We start from the raw sequence: 14,503 nt of genomic DNA, 5'->3' as shown, positions 1-14,503 counted from the left end.
CTGGCTGTTCACCCTCCCCTTTCAGAACTTTATACACCCGATCGGAGACGTCCCGGACCCTGGCACCAGGGAGGCAACATACCTTCCGGGAATCCCGATCTTGCCCACAAAATCTCCTGTCGATTCCCCTAACTATCGAGTCCCCTACCACGAGTACTTTTCTATTCTGCCCCCTTCCCTTCTTTGCCACAGTGTCAGGCTCAGTGCCAGAGAACTGACTACTATGGCTTTCCTCTGGTAGGTCAACCCCCCCAGCAGTATCCAAAACGGTATACTTATTGCTGAGGGGAATGCCCACAGGGGATCTCTGCACTGTCTGTCTGTCCCCTTTCCTCCCCCTAACTGTGACCCATCTATCCTCGTCCTGAGCCTTAGGAGTGACCAACTCCCGGTAACTCCTCTCAATTACCCCCTCTGCCTCCCGAATGATCCGTAGTTCATCCAGCTCCAGCTCCATTTCCCTAACACGCCTTGCTGATATATATGGTCACTGCTTTCCTTCCCGGCTGCCCCTCTGGTCCTCGTCACTTCCTCTGATGTTCCCGCTCCTTCTCTGAAAGAGGAAAAAAAAACACCGCTGCCCGCTACCGGTAAGTAATTTTAAAAATAAACTGCTTTACCTTAGCTGCAGTCTTCCGGGTCCGTCTTGCCTCCGCTGCTGCTCGCACTCAAAAAGGCCGTTGGCGGCGAAGGGTGAGTATTTATACTCACTGCTTTCCTTCCCGGCTGCCCCTCTGGTCCTCGTCACTTCCTCTGATGCTCCCGCTCCTTCTCTGAAAGAGGAAAAAAAAACACCGCTGCCCGCTACCGGTAAGTAATTTTAAAAATAAACTGCTTTACCTTAGCTGCAGACTTCCGGGTCCGTCTTGCCTCCGCTGCTGCTCGCACTCAAAAAGGCCGTTGGCGTCGAAGGGTGAGTATTTATACTCACTGCTTTCCTTCCCGGCTGCCCCTCTGGTCCTCGTCACTTCCTCTGATGCTCCCGCTCCTTCTCTGAAAGAGGAAAAACAAAACACCGCTGCCCGCTACCGGTAAGTAATGCATCTCATTTCCAACAGTCACTGCATCCCATTTCACTCCCCACTGCATCCCATTTCACTCAGCCACTGCATCCCATTTCACTCAGCCACTGCATCCCAGTTCACATCGTCACCGCATCCCAGTTCACACAGTCACCACATCCCAGTTCACACAGTCACCGCATCCCAGTTCCGTCAGTCATTGCATCCCAGTTCCATCAGTCACTGTATCCGATTTCTATCAGTCACTGCGCGCATTTCACTCAGTCACTGCATCTCATTTCACTCATTCACTGCATCCCATTTCACGCAGTCACTGCATCCCATTTGACTCAGTCACTGCATCCCATTCCACTCAGTCACTGCATCCCATTCCACTCAGTCACTGCATCACATTTCCCTCAGTCACTGCATCCCATTTCCTCAGTCACTGCATCCCATTTCACTCAGTCACGGCATCCATTTCCATCAGTCACTGCATCCCATTACCCTCAGTCACTGCATCCCATTACCCTCAGTCGCAGCATTCCATTTCCCACAGACACTGCATTTCCTTTCCTTAAGTCACTGCATCCCATTTCACTCAGTCACTGCACCCCAAGCCCGCTCGGGCACTGCATCCCTATAAACTCAGTCACTCCTTCCCAGTACCTCAGTCACTGCATCGCATTTCACTCAGTCACTGCATCCCATTTCACTCAGTCACGGCATCCAATTTCACTCAGTCACTGCGTCCCTATAAACTCAGTCACTCCTTCCCAGTACCTCAGTCACTGCATCGCATTTCACTCAGTCACTGCATCCCCTTTCACTCAGTCACGGCATCCATTTCCATCAGTCAGTACATCCCATTACCCTCAGTCACTGCATCCCATTACCCTCAGTCGCAGCATCCCATTTCCCACAGACACTGCATTTCCTTTCCCTTAGTCATTGCATCTCATTTCCAGCAGTCACTGCATCCCATTTCACGCCCCACTGCATCCCATTTCACTCAACCACTGCATCCCATTTCACTCAGCCACTGCATCCCAGTTCACATAGTCACCGCATCCCAGTTCACACAGTCACCACATCCCAGTTCACAAAGTCACCGCATCCCATTTCCGTCAGTCACTGCATCGCAGTTCCATCAATCACTGTATCCGATTTCTATCAGTCACTGCGCGCATTTCGCTCAGTCACTGCATCCCATTTCACGCAGTCACTGCATCCCATTTCACGCAGTCACTGCATCGCATTTCACTCAGTCACTGCATCGCATTTCACTCAGTCACTGCATCGCATTTCACTCAGTCACTGCATCCCATTTCATTCAGTCAGTGCGTCACATTTCACTCAGGCACTGTATCCCATTTCCCTAAGTCACTGCACCCCAAGCCCGCTCGGGCACTGCATCCCTATTAACTCAGTCACTCCTACCCAGTACCTCCGTCACTGCATCCCATTTCACTCAGTCACTGCTTCCATTTCCATCAGTCATTGCATCCCATTACCCTCAGTCCCAGCATACCACTTCCCACAGACACTGCATTTCATTTCCCTAAGACAGTGCATCTCATTTCCACCAGTCACTGCATCCCATTTCATTCCCCACTGCATCTCATTTCACGCAGTCACTGCATCCCATTCCACTCAGTCACTGCATCCCATTCCACTCAGTCACTGCATCCCATTCCACTCAGTCACTGCATCCCATTCCACTCAGTCACTGCATACCATTTCACTCAGTCACTGCATCACATTTCCCTCAGTCACTGCATCCTATTTCCTCAGTCAATGCATCTCCTTTCGACAGTCACGGCAATTCCATTTCACTCAGCCACTGCGTCCCATTTCACTCAGCCACTGCGTCCCATTTCACTCAGCCACTGCGTCCCATTTCACTCAGCCACTGCGTCCCATTTCCATCAGTCACTGCGTCCCATTTCCCACTGTCACTGCATCCCATTTCCCACTGTCACTGCATCCCATTTCCCTCAGTCACTGCATCCCATTTCCCTCAGTCACTGCATCCCATTGTCCTCAGTCACTGCATCCCATTGTCCTCAGTCACTGCATCCCATTGTCCTCAGTCACTGCATCCCATTTCACTCAGTCACTGCATCCCATTGTCCTCAGTCACTGCATCCCATTTCACTCAGTCACTGCATCCCATTTCACTCAGTCACTGCATCCCATTTCACTCAGCCACTGCATCCCAGTTCACATAGTCACCGCATCCCAGTTCACACAGTCACCACATCCCAGTACACAAAGTCACCGCATCCCATTTCATACAGTCACTGCATCCCAGTTCCATCAATCGCTGTATCCGATTTCTATCAGTCACTGCGCGCATTTCCCTCATTCACTGCATCCCATTCCACTCAGTCACTGCATCCCATCTCCGTCAGTCACTGCATCCCATTTCCCTCAGTCACTGCATCCCATTTCCCTCAGTCACTGCATCCCATTTCCCTCAGTCACTGCATCCCATTGCCCTCATTCACTGCATCCCATTGCCCTCATTCACTGCATCCCATTGTCCTCCGTCACTGCATCCCATTTCACTTAGTCACTGCATCCCATTTCACTCAGTCACTGCATCCCATTACCCTCAGTCACTGCATCCCATTAACTTCAGTCGCAGGATCCCATTTCCCTCAGTCACTGCATCCCATTTCCCTCAGTCACTGCATCCCATTTCCCACAGTCACTGCATACCATTTCCATCAGTCACTGCATACCATTTCCATCAGTCACTGCATCTCATTTCACTCAGTCACTGCGTCCCATTTCCGTCTGTCACTGCATCCCTATTAACTCAGTCACTCCTTCCCAGTACCTCAGTCACTGCATCGCATTTCACTCAGTCGCTGCATCCCATTTCACTCAGTCGCTGCATCCATTTCCATCAGTCACTGCATCCCATTACCCTCAGTCGCAGCATCGCATTTCCCACAGACAGTGCATTTCCTTTCCCTTCGTCACTGCATCTCATTTCCACCAGTCACTGCATCCCATTTTATTCCCCACTGGATCTCATTTCACGCAGTCACTGCATCGCATTTCACTCAGTCACTCCATCGCATTTCACTCAGTCACATCATCACATTCCACTCAGTCACTGCATCCCATTTCCCTCAGTCACTGCATCACATTTCCCTCAGTCACTGCATCCCATTTCCTCAGTCACTGCATCTCCTTTCCACAGTCACGGCAATTCCATTTCACTCAGTCACTGCGTCCCATTTCACTCAGTCACTGCGTCCCATTTCACTCAGCCACTGCGTCCCATTTCACTCAATCACTGCGTCCCATTTCCGTCAGTCACTGCATCCCATTTCCCACTGTCACTGCATCCCATTTCCCAGTCACTGCATCCCATTGCCCTCAGTCACTGCATCCCATTGCCCTCAGTCACTGCATCCCATTGCCCTCAGTCACTGCATCCCATTGCCCTCAGTCACTGCATCCCATTGCCCTGAGTCACTGCATCCCATTGCCCTGAGTCACTGCATCCCATTTCACTCAGTCACTGCATCCCATTTCCTCAGTCACTGCATCTCCTTTCCACAGTCACGGCAATTACATTTCACTCAGTCACTGCGTCCCATTTCACTCAGTCACTGCGTCCAATTTCCATCAGTCACAGCATCCCATTGCTGTCAGTCACTGCATCCCATTGTCCTCAGTCACTGCATCCCATTGTCCTCAGTCACTGCATCCCATTAACTTCAGTCGCAGGATCCAATTTCAAACAGACACTGCATCCCATTTCCCTCAGTCACTGCATCCCATTTCCCACAGTCACTGCATCCCATTTCCCACAGTCACTGCATCCCATTTCCCACAGTCACTGCATCCCATTTCCCACAGTCACTGCATACCATTTCCATCAGTCACTGCATACCATTTCCATCAGTCACTGCATCTCATTTCACTCAGTCACTGCGTCCCATTTCCGTCTGTCACTGCATCCCTATTAACTCAGTCACTCCTTCCCAGTACCTCAGTCACTGCATCGCATTTCACTCAGTCACTGCATCCCATTTCACTCAGTCACTGCATCACATTCCACTCAGTCACTGCATCCCATTTCCCTCAGTCACTGCATCACATTTCCCTCAGTCACTGCATCACATTTCCCTCAGTCACTGCATCACATTTCCTCAGTCACTGCATCTCCTTTCCACAGTCACGGCAATTCCATTTCCCTCAGTCACTGCATCCCATTTCCCACAGTCACTGCATCCCATTTCCCACAGTCACTGCATCCCATTACCCTCAGTCGCAGCATCCCATTTCCCACAGACAGTGCATTTCCTTTCCCTTCGTCACTGCATCTCATTTCCACCAGTCACGGCATCCCATTTTATTCCCCACTGGATCTCATTTCACGCAGTCACTGCATCGCATTTCACTCAGTCACTCCATCGCATTTCACTCAGTCACTCCATCGCATTCCACTCAGTCACAGCATCACATTCCACTCAGTCACTGCATCCCATTTCCCTCAGTCACTGCATCACATTTCCCTCAGTCACTGCATCCCATTTCCTCAGTCACTGCATTTCCTTTCCACAGTCACGGCAATTCCATTTCACTCAGTCACTGCGTCCCATTTCACTCAGTCACTGCGTCCCATTTCACTCAGTCACTGCGTCCCATTTCACTCAGCCACTGCGTCCCATTTCACTCAGCCACTGCGTCCCATTTCACTCAGCCACTGCGTCCCATTCCACTCAGTCACTGCGTCCCATTTCCGTCAGTCACTGCATCCCATTTCCCTCAGTCACTGCATCCCATTTCCCTCAGTCACTGCATCCCATTTCCCTCAGTCACTGCATCCCATTGCCCTGAGTCACTGCATCCCATTTCACTCAGTCACTGCATCCCATTTCCTCAGTCACTGCATCTCCTTTCCACAGTCACGGCAATTACATTTCACTCAGTCACTGCGTCCCATTTCACTCAGTCACTGCGTCCAATTTCCATCAGTCACAGCATCCCATTGTCCTCAGTCACTGCATCCCATTTCCCTCAGTCACTGCATCCTATTTCCCTCAGTCACTGCATCCCATTTCACTCCCCACTCCATCCCATTTCACTCAGCCACTGCATCCCATTTCACTCAGCCACTGCATCCCAGTTCACATAGTCACCGCATGCCAGTTCACACAGTCACCACATCCCAGTTCCATCAGTCACTCTATCCGATTTCTATCAGTCACTGCGCGCATTTCACTCAGTCACTGCATCTCATTTCACTCATTCACTGCATCCCATTTCACGCAGTCACTGCATCCCATTTCACTCAGTCACTGCACCCCAAGCCCGCTCGGGCACTGCATCCCTATAAACTCAGTCACTCCTTCCCAGTACCTCAGTCACTGCATCGCATTTGACTCAGTCACTGCATCCCATTTCACTCAGTCACTGCATCCATTTCCATCAGTCAGTACATCCCATTACCCTCAGTCACTGCATCCCATTACCCTCAGTCGCAGCATCCCATTTCCCACAGACACTGCATTTCCTTTCCCTTAGTCATTGCATCTCATTTCCAGCAGTCACTGCATCCCATTTCACGCCCCACTGCATCCCATTTCACTGAGCCACTGCATCCCAGTTCACATAGTCACCGCATCTCACTTCACACAGTCACCACATCCCAGTTCACAAAGTCACCGCATCCCATTTCCGTCAGTCACTGCATCCCAGTTCCATCAATCACTTTATCCGATTTCTATCAGTCACTGCGCGCATTTCACTCAGTCACTGCATCTCATTTCACTCATTCACTGCATCCCATTTCACGCAGACACTGCATCGCATTTCACTCAGTCACTGCATCGCATTTCATTCAGTCACTGCATCCCATTTCATTCAGTCAGTGCGTCACATTTCACTCAGGCACTGTATCCCATTTCCCCAAGTCACTGCACCCCAAGCCGGCTCGGGCACTGCATCCCTATTAACTCAGTCACTCCTACCCAGTACCTCCGTCACTGCATCCCATTTCACTCAGTCACTGCTTCCATTTCCATCAGTCATTGCATCCCATTACCCTCAGTCCCAGCATACCATTTCCCACAGGCACTGCATTTCACTTCCTTAAGACACTGCATCTTGTTTCCACCAGTCACTGCATCCCATTTCATTCCTCACTGCATCTCATTTCACGCAGTCACTGCATCGCATTTCACTCAGTCACTGCATCCCATTCCACTCAGTCACTGCATCCCATTCCACTCAGTCACTGCATCCCATTCCACTCAGTCACTGCATCCCATTCCACTCAGTCACTGCATCCCATTCCACTCAGTCACTGCATCCCATTCCACTCAGTCACTGCATCCTATTTCCTCAGTCAATGCATCTCCTTTCCACAGTCACGGCAATTCCATTTCACTCAGTCACTGCGTCCCATTTCACTCAGCCACTGCGTCCCATTTCACTCAGCCACTGCGTCCCATTTCACTCAGTCACTGCGTCCCATTTCCCACTGTCACTGCGTCCCATTTCCCACTGTCACTGCATCCCATTGCCCTCAGTCACTGCATCCCATTGCCCTCAGTCACTGCATCCCATTGCCCTCAGTCACTGCATCCCATTGCCCTCAGTCACTGCATCCCATTGCCCTCAGTCACTGCATCCCATTGCCCTCAGTCACTGCATCCCATTGCCCTCAGTCACTGCATCCCATTGCCCTCAGTCACTGCATCCCATTGTCCTCAGTCACTGCATCCCATTGTCCTCAGTCACTGCATCCCATTGTCCTCAGTCACTGCATCCCATTTCACTCAGTCACTGCATCCCATTTCACTCAGTCACTGCATCCCATTTCACTCAGCCACTCCATCCCAGTTCACATAGTCACCGCATCCCAGTTCACACAGTCACCACATCCCAGTACACAAAGTCACCGCATCCCATTTCCTTCAGTCACTGCATCCCAGTTCCATCAATCGCTGTATCCGATTTCTATCAGTCACTGCGCGCATTTCCCTCAGTCACTGCATCTCATTTCACTCATTCACTGCATCCCATTTCACGCAGTCACTGCTTCCCATTCCACTCAGTCACTGCTTCCCATTCCACTCAGTCACTGCATCCCATTACCTGCAGTCACTGCATCCCATTAACTTCAGTCGCAGGATCCCATTTCAAACAGACACTGCATCCCATCTCCGTCAGTCACTGCATCCCATTTCCCTCAGTCACTGCATCCCATTTCCATCAGACACTGCATCCCATTTCCCTCAGTCACTGCATCCCATTTCCCTCAGTCACTGCATCCCATTGCCCTCAGTCACTGCATCCCATTGTCCTCAGTCACTGCATCCCATTGTCCTCAGTCACTGCATCCCATTGTCCTCAGTCACTGCATCCCATTGTCCTCAGTCACTGCATCCCATTTCCCTCAGTCACTGCATCCCATTTCCCTCAGTCACTGCATCCCATTTCCATCAGTCACTGCATACCATTTCCATCAGTCACTGCATCTCATTTCACTCAGTCACTGCATCCCATCTCCGTCAGTCACTGCATCCCATTTCCCTCAGTCACTTCATACCATTTCCGTCAGTCACTGCATCCCTATTAACTCAGTCACTCCTTCCCAGTACCTCAGTCACTGCATCCCATTTCACTCAGTCACTGCATCCATTTCCATCAGTCACTGCATCCCATTACCCTCAGTCGCAGCATCCCATTTCCCACAGACACTGCATGTCCTTTCCCTTCGTCACTGCATCTCATTTCCACCAGTCACTGCATCCCATTTCACTCAGCCACCGCATCCCAGTTCACACAGTCACCGCATCCCAGTTCCGTCAGTCATTGCATCCCAGTTCCATCAGTCACTGTATCCGATTTCTATCAGTCACTGCGCGCATTTCACTCAGTCACTGCATCTCATTTCACTCATTTACTGCATCCCATTTCCGTCAGTCACTGCATCCCATTTCCCTAAGTCACTGCACCCCAAGCCCGCTCGGGCATTGCACCCCTATTAATTCAGTCACTCCTTCCCAGTACCTGAGTCACTGTATCGCATTTCACTCAGCCACTGCATCCCAGTTCACACAGTCACCGCATCCCAGTTCACACAGTCACCGCATCCCAGTTCACACAGCCACAGCATCCCAGTTCAAACAGTTACTGCATCTCATTTCACTCATTCAATGCTTCACATTCCATTCAGTCACCGCTTCCCATTCCCCACAGTCACTGCATCTCCTTTCATCAGTCATTGCATCCCATTTCACTCAGTCACTGCAGGCCATTTCCCTCAGTCACTGCATCCCATTACCATCAGTCACTACATCCCATTACCCTCAGTCACTGCACCACAGTACGCTCAGTCACAGCATCCCATTTCCAACAGTGACTGCATCCCATTGCCAACAGTCACTGCAATCCATTTCCATCAGTCACTGCATCCCATTTCCAAGAGTCAGTGTATCCCATTTCACTCAGCCACTGCATTCCATTTCCCTCAGTCACTGCATCCCAAATCACTCAATCACTGCAGGCCATTTCACTCCTTGACTGCATCCCATTTCACTCATTGACTGCATCCCATTTCACTCTGACACTGCGTCCCGTTTCCCTCAGTCACTGCATCCCATTACCGTCCGTCACTCCATCCAATTACTGTCAGTCACCGCATCCCATTTCGATCAGTCACTGCATTCCATTTCCACCAGTTACTGCATCCCATTTCACTCAGCCTCTGCATCCCATTTCACGAAGACAGTGCATCCCATTTCACTAAGACAGTGCATCTCATTTCTCTCAGCCACTGTATCCCATTTCCCTCAGTCACTGTACTCCAAGCCCGCTCGGGCACTGCATCCCTATTAACTCAGTCACTCCTTCCCAGGACCTCAGTCACTGCATCCCATGTCCCACAGTAACTGCATCCCAGTTCAAACAGTTACTGCATCTCATTTCACTCATTCAATGCTTCACATTCCATTCAGTCACCGCTTCCCATTCCCCACAGTCACTGCATCTCCTTTCATCAGTCATTGCATCCCATTTCACTCAGTCACTGCAGGCCATTTCCCTCAGTCACTGCATCCCATTACCATCAGTCACTACATCCCATTACCCTCAGTCACTGCACCACAGTACGCTCAGTCACAGCATCCCATTTCCAACAGTGACTGCATCCCATTGCCAACAGTCACTGCAATCCATTTCCAACAGTCACTGCATCCCATTTCCAAGAGTCAGTGTATCCCATTTCACTCAGCCACTGCATTCCATTTCCCTCAGTCACTGCATCCCAAATCACTCAATCACTGCAGGCCATTTCACTCCTTGACTGCATCCCATTTCACTCATTGACTGCATCCCATTTCACTCTGACACTGCGTCCCGTTTCCCTCAGTCACTGCATCCCATTACCGTCCGTCACTCCATCCAATTACTGTCAGTCACCGCATCCCATTTCGATCAGTCACTGCATTCCATTTCCACCAGTTACTGCATCCCATTTCACTCAGCCTCTGCATCCCATTTCACGAAGACAGTGCATCCCATTTCACTAAGACAGTGCATCTCATTTCTCTCAGCCACTGTATCCCATTTCCCTCAGTCACTGTACTCCAAGCCCGCTCGGGCACTGCATCCCTATTAACTCAGTCACTCCTTCCCAGGACCTCAGTCACTGCATCCCATGTCCCACAGTAACTGCATCCCATTTCCATCAGGCACTGCAGCTCATGTCACTCTGTCACTGCATTCAATTTCCATCAGTCACTGCATCTCATTTCACTCATTAACTGCATCCCATTTCAATCAGACACTGCATCCCAGTTCACTCAGTCACTGCATCCAATTTCCCTCAGTCACTGCATCCCATTTCCATCAGTCACTGGTTCCCGTATCTCACAGACGCTGCATTCAATTTCCGACACTCACGGTATCCCATTTCCCACTGCATCTCATTTCAATCAGTGATTGCATCCTACTTCCCACAAATACTGCATCCCATTTCGCTCAGTCACTGCATCTCATTTCACTTGGTCACTGCATCCAATTTCGCTCATTCACTGCATCCCATTTCCCTCAGTCACTGCATCTCATTTCCGTCAAACAATGCATCTCATTGCACTCAGTCACTGCATCGCATTTTACTCAGTCACTGCATCGCATTTTACTCAGTCACTGCATCGCATTTCACTCAGTCACTGCATCGCATTTCACTCAGTCACTGCATCGCATTTCACTCAGTCACTGCATCGCATTTCCCTCAGTCACTGCATCCCATTTCCCTCAGTCACTGCATCCCATTTCCCTCAGTCACTGCATCCCATGTCCGTGTGTCACTGCATCTCATTTCACTCAGTCACTGCATACCATTTCACTCAGTCACTGCATCCCATTTCCGTCAGTCACTGCATCCCTATTAACTCAGTCACTCCTTCCCAGTACCTCAGTCACTGCATCGCATTTCACTCAGTCACTGCATCGCATTTCACTCAGTCACTGCATTGCAATTCACTCAGTCACTGCATCCATTTCCATCAGTCACTGCATCCCATTACCCTCAGTCGCAGCATCCCATTTCGCACAGACACTGCATTTCCTTTCCCTTCGTCACTGCATCTCATTTCCACCAGTCACTGCATCCCATTTCACTCAGCCACTGCATCCCAGTTCACATCGTCACCGCATCCCAGTTCACACAGTCACCACATCCCAGTTCACACAGTCACCGCATCCCAGTTCCGTCAGTCATTGCATCCCAGTTCCATCAGTCACTGTATCCGATTTCTATCAGTCACTGCGCGCATTTCACTCAGTCACTGCATCTCATTTCACTCATTTACTGCATCCCATTTCCGTCAGTCACTGCATCCCATTTCCCTAAGTCACTGCACCCCAAGCCCGCTCGGGCATTGCACCCCTATTAATTCAGTCACTCCTTCCCAGTACCTGAGTCACTGTATCGCATTTCACTCAGCCACTGCATCCCAGTTCACACAGTCACCGCATCCCAGTTCACACAGTCACCGCATCCCAGTTCACACAGCCACAGCATCCCAGTTCAAACAGTTACTGCATCTCATTTCACTCATTCAATGCTTCACATTCCATTCAGTCACCGCTTCCCATTCCCCACAGTCACTGCATCTCCTTTCATCAGTCATTGCATCCCATTTCACTCAGTCACTGCAGGCCATTTCCCTCAGTCACTGCATCCCATTACCATCAGTCACTACATCCCATTACCCTCAGTCACTGCACCACAGTACGCTCAGTCACAGCATCCCATTTCCAACAGTGACTGCATCCCATTGCCAACAGTCACTGCAATCCATTTCCATCAGTCACTGCATCCCATTTCCAAGAGTCAGTGTATCCCATTTCACTCAGCCACTGCATTCCATTTCCCTCAGTCACTGCATCCCAAATCACTCAATCACTGCAGGCCATTTCACTCCTTGACTGCATCCCATTTCACTCATTGACTGCATCCCATTTCACTCTGACACTGCGTCCCGTTTCCCTCAGTCACTGCATCCCATTACCGTCCGTCACTCCATCCAATTACTGTCAGTCACCGCATCCCATTTCGATCAGTCACTGCATTCCATTTCCACCAGTTACTGCATCCCATTTCACTCAGCCTCTGCATCCCATTTCACGAAGACAGTGCATCCCATTTCACTAAGACAGTGCATCTCATTTCTCTCAGCCACTGTATCCCATTTCCCTCAGTCACTGTACTCCAAGCCCGCTCGGGCACTGCATCCCTATTAACTCAGTCACTCCTTCCCAGGACCTCAGTCACTGCATCCCATGTCCCACAGTAACTGCATCCCAGTTCAAACAGTTACTGCATCTCATTTCACTCATTCAATGCTTCACATTCCATTCAGTCACCGCTTCCCATTCCCCACAGTCACTGCATCTCCTTTCATCAGTCATTGCATCCCATTTCACTCAGTCACTGCAGGCCATTTCCCTCAGTCACTGCATCCCATTACCATCAGTCACTACATCCCATTACCCTCAGTCACTGCACCACAGTACGCTCAGTCACAGCATCCCATTGCCAACAGTCACTGCAATCCATTTCCAACAGTCACTGCATCCCATTTCCAAGAGTCAGTGTATCCCATTTCACTCAGCCACTGCATTCCATTTCCCTCAGTCACTGCATCCCAAATCACTCAATCACTGCAGGCCATTTCACTCCTTGACTGCATCCCATTTCACTCATTGACTGCATCCCATTTCACTCTGACACTGCGTCCCGTTTCCCTCAGTCACTGCATCCCATTACCGTCCGTCACTCCATCCAATTACTGTCAGTCACCGCATCCCATTTCGATCAGTCACTGCATTCCATTTCCACCAGTTACTGCATCCCATTTCACTCAGCCTCTGCATCCCATTTCACGAAGACAGTGCATCCCATTTCACTAAGACAGTGCATCTCATTTCTCTCAGCCACTGTATCCCATTTCCCTCAGTCACTGTACTCCAAGCCCGCTCGGGCACTGCATCCCTATTAACTCAGTCACTCCTTCCCAGGACCTCAGTCACTGCATCCCATGTCCCACAGTAACTGCATCCCATTTCCATCAGGCACTGCAGCTCATGTCACTCTGTCACTGCATTCAATTTCCATCAGTCACTGCATCTCATTTCACTCATTAACTGCATCCCATTTCAATCAGACACTGCATCCCAGTTCACTCAGTCACTGCATCCAATTTCCCTCAGTCACTGCATCCCATTTCCATCAGTCACTGGTTCCCGTATCTCACAGACGCTGCATTCAATTTCCGACACTCACGGTATCCCATTTCCCACTGCATCTCATTTCAATCAGTGATTGCATCCTACTTCCCACAAATACTGCATCCCATTTCGCTCAGTCACTGCATCTCATTTCACTTGGTCACTGCATCCAATTTCGCTCATTCACTGCATCCCATTTCCCTCAGTCACTGCATCTCATTTCCGTCAAACAATGCATCTCATTGCACTCAGTCACTGCATCGCATTTTACTCAGTCACTGCATCGCATTTTACTCAGTCACTGCATCGCATTTCACTCAGTCACTGCATCGCATTTCACTCAGTCACTGCATCGCATTTCCCTCAGTCACTGCATCCCATTTCCCTCAGTCACTGCATCCCATTTCCCTCAGTCACTGCATCCCATTTCCCTCAGTCACTGCATCCCATGTCCGTGTGTCACTGCATCTCATTTCACTCAGTCACTGCATACCATTTCACTCAGTCACTGCATCCCATTTCCGTCAGTCACTGCATCCCTATTAACTCAGTCACTCCTTCCCAGTACCTCAGTCACTGCATCGCATTTCACTCAGTCACTGCATCGCATTTCACTCAGTCACTGCATCGCATTTCACTCAGTCACTGCATCCATTTCCATCAGTCACTGCATCCCATTACCCTCAGTCGCAGCATCCCATTTCGCACAGACACTGCATTTCCTTTCCCTTCGT

The 14,503-nt window shown here is 50.1% G+C and overlaps 1 long non-coding RNA gene across 1 annotated transcript in view; it reads right to left on the bottom strand.

Moving 5' to 3' along the window:
- LOC132207573 (uncharacterized) overlaps positions 1-14,503 on the bottom strand; it is a 53,766-nt gene that overhangs the window by 13,612 nt on the left and 25,651 nt on the right. Inside the window, exon 4 of the long non-coding RNA XR_009443586.1 lies at positions 621-993. This is a non-coding gene — a long non-coding RNA (uncharacterized LOC132207573). The remainder of the gene's footprint in view (positions 1-620; positions 994-14,503) is intronic.

The sequence above is a fragment of the Stegostoma tigrinum genome, unplaced genomic scaffold (assembly GCF_030684315.1).
Source record: "Stegostoma tigrinum isolate sSteTig4 unplaced genomic scaffold, sSteTig4.hap1 scaffold_102, whole genome shotgun sequence".
NCBI lineage: Eukaryota > Metazoa > Chordata > Chondrichthyes > Orectolobiformes > Stegostomatidae > Stegostoma > Stegostoma tigrinum.
Note: the sequence above shows the minus strand (reverse complement) of the source record. Positions and strands in the feature narration are given on the sequence as shown.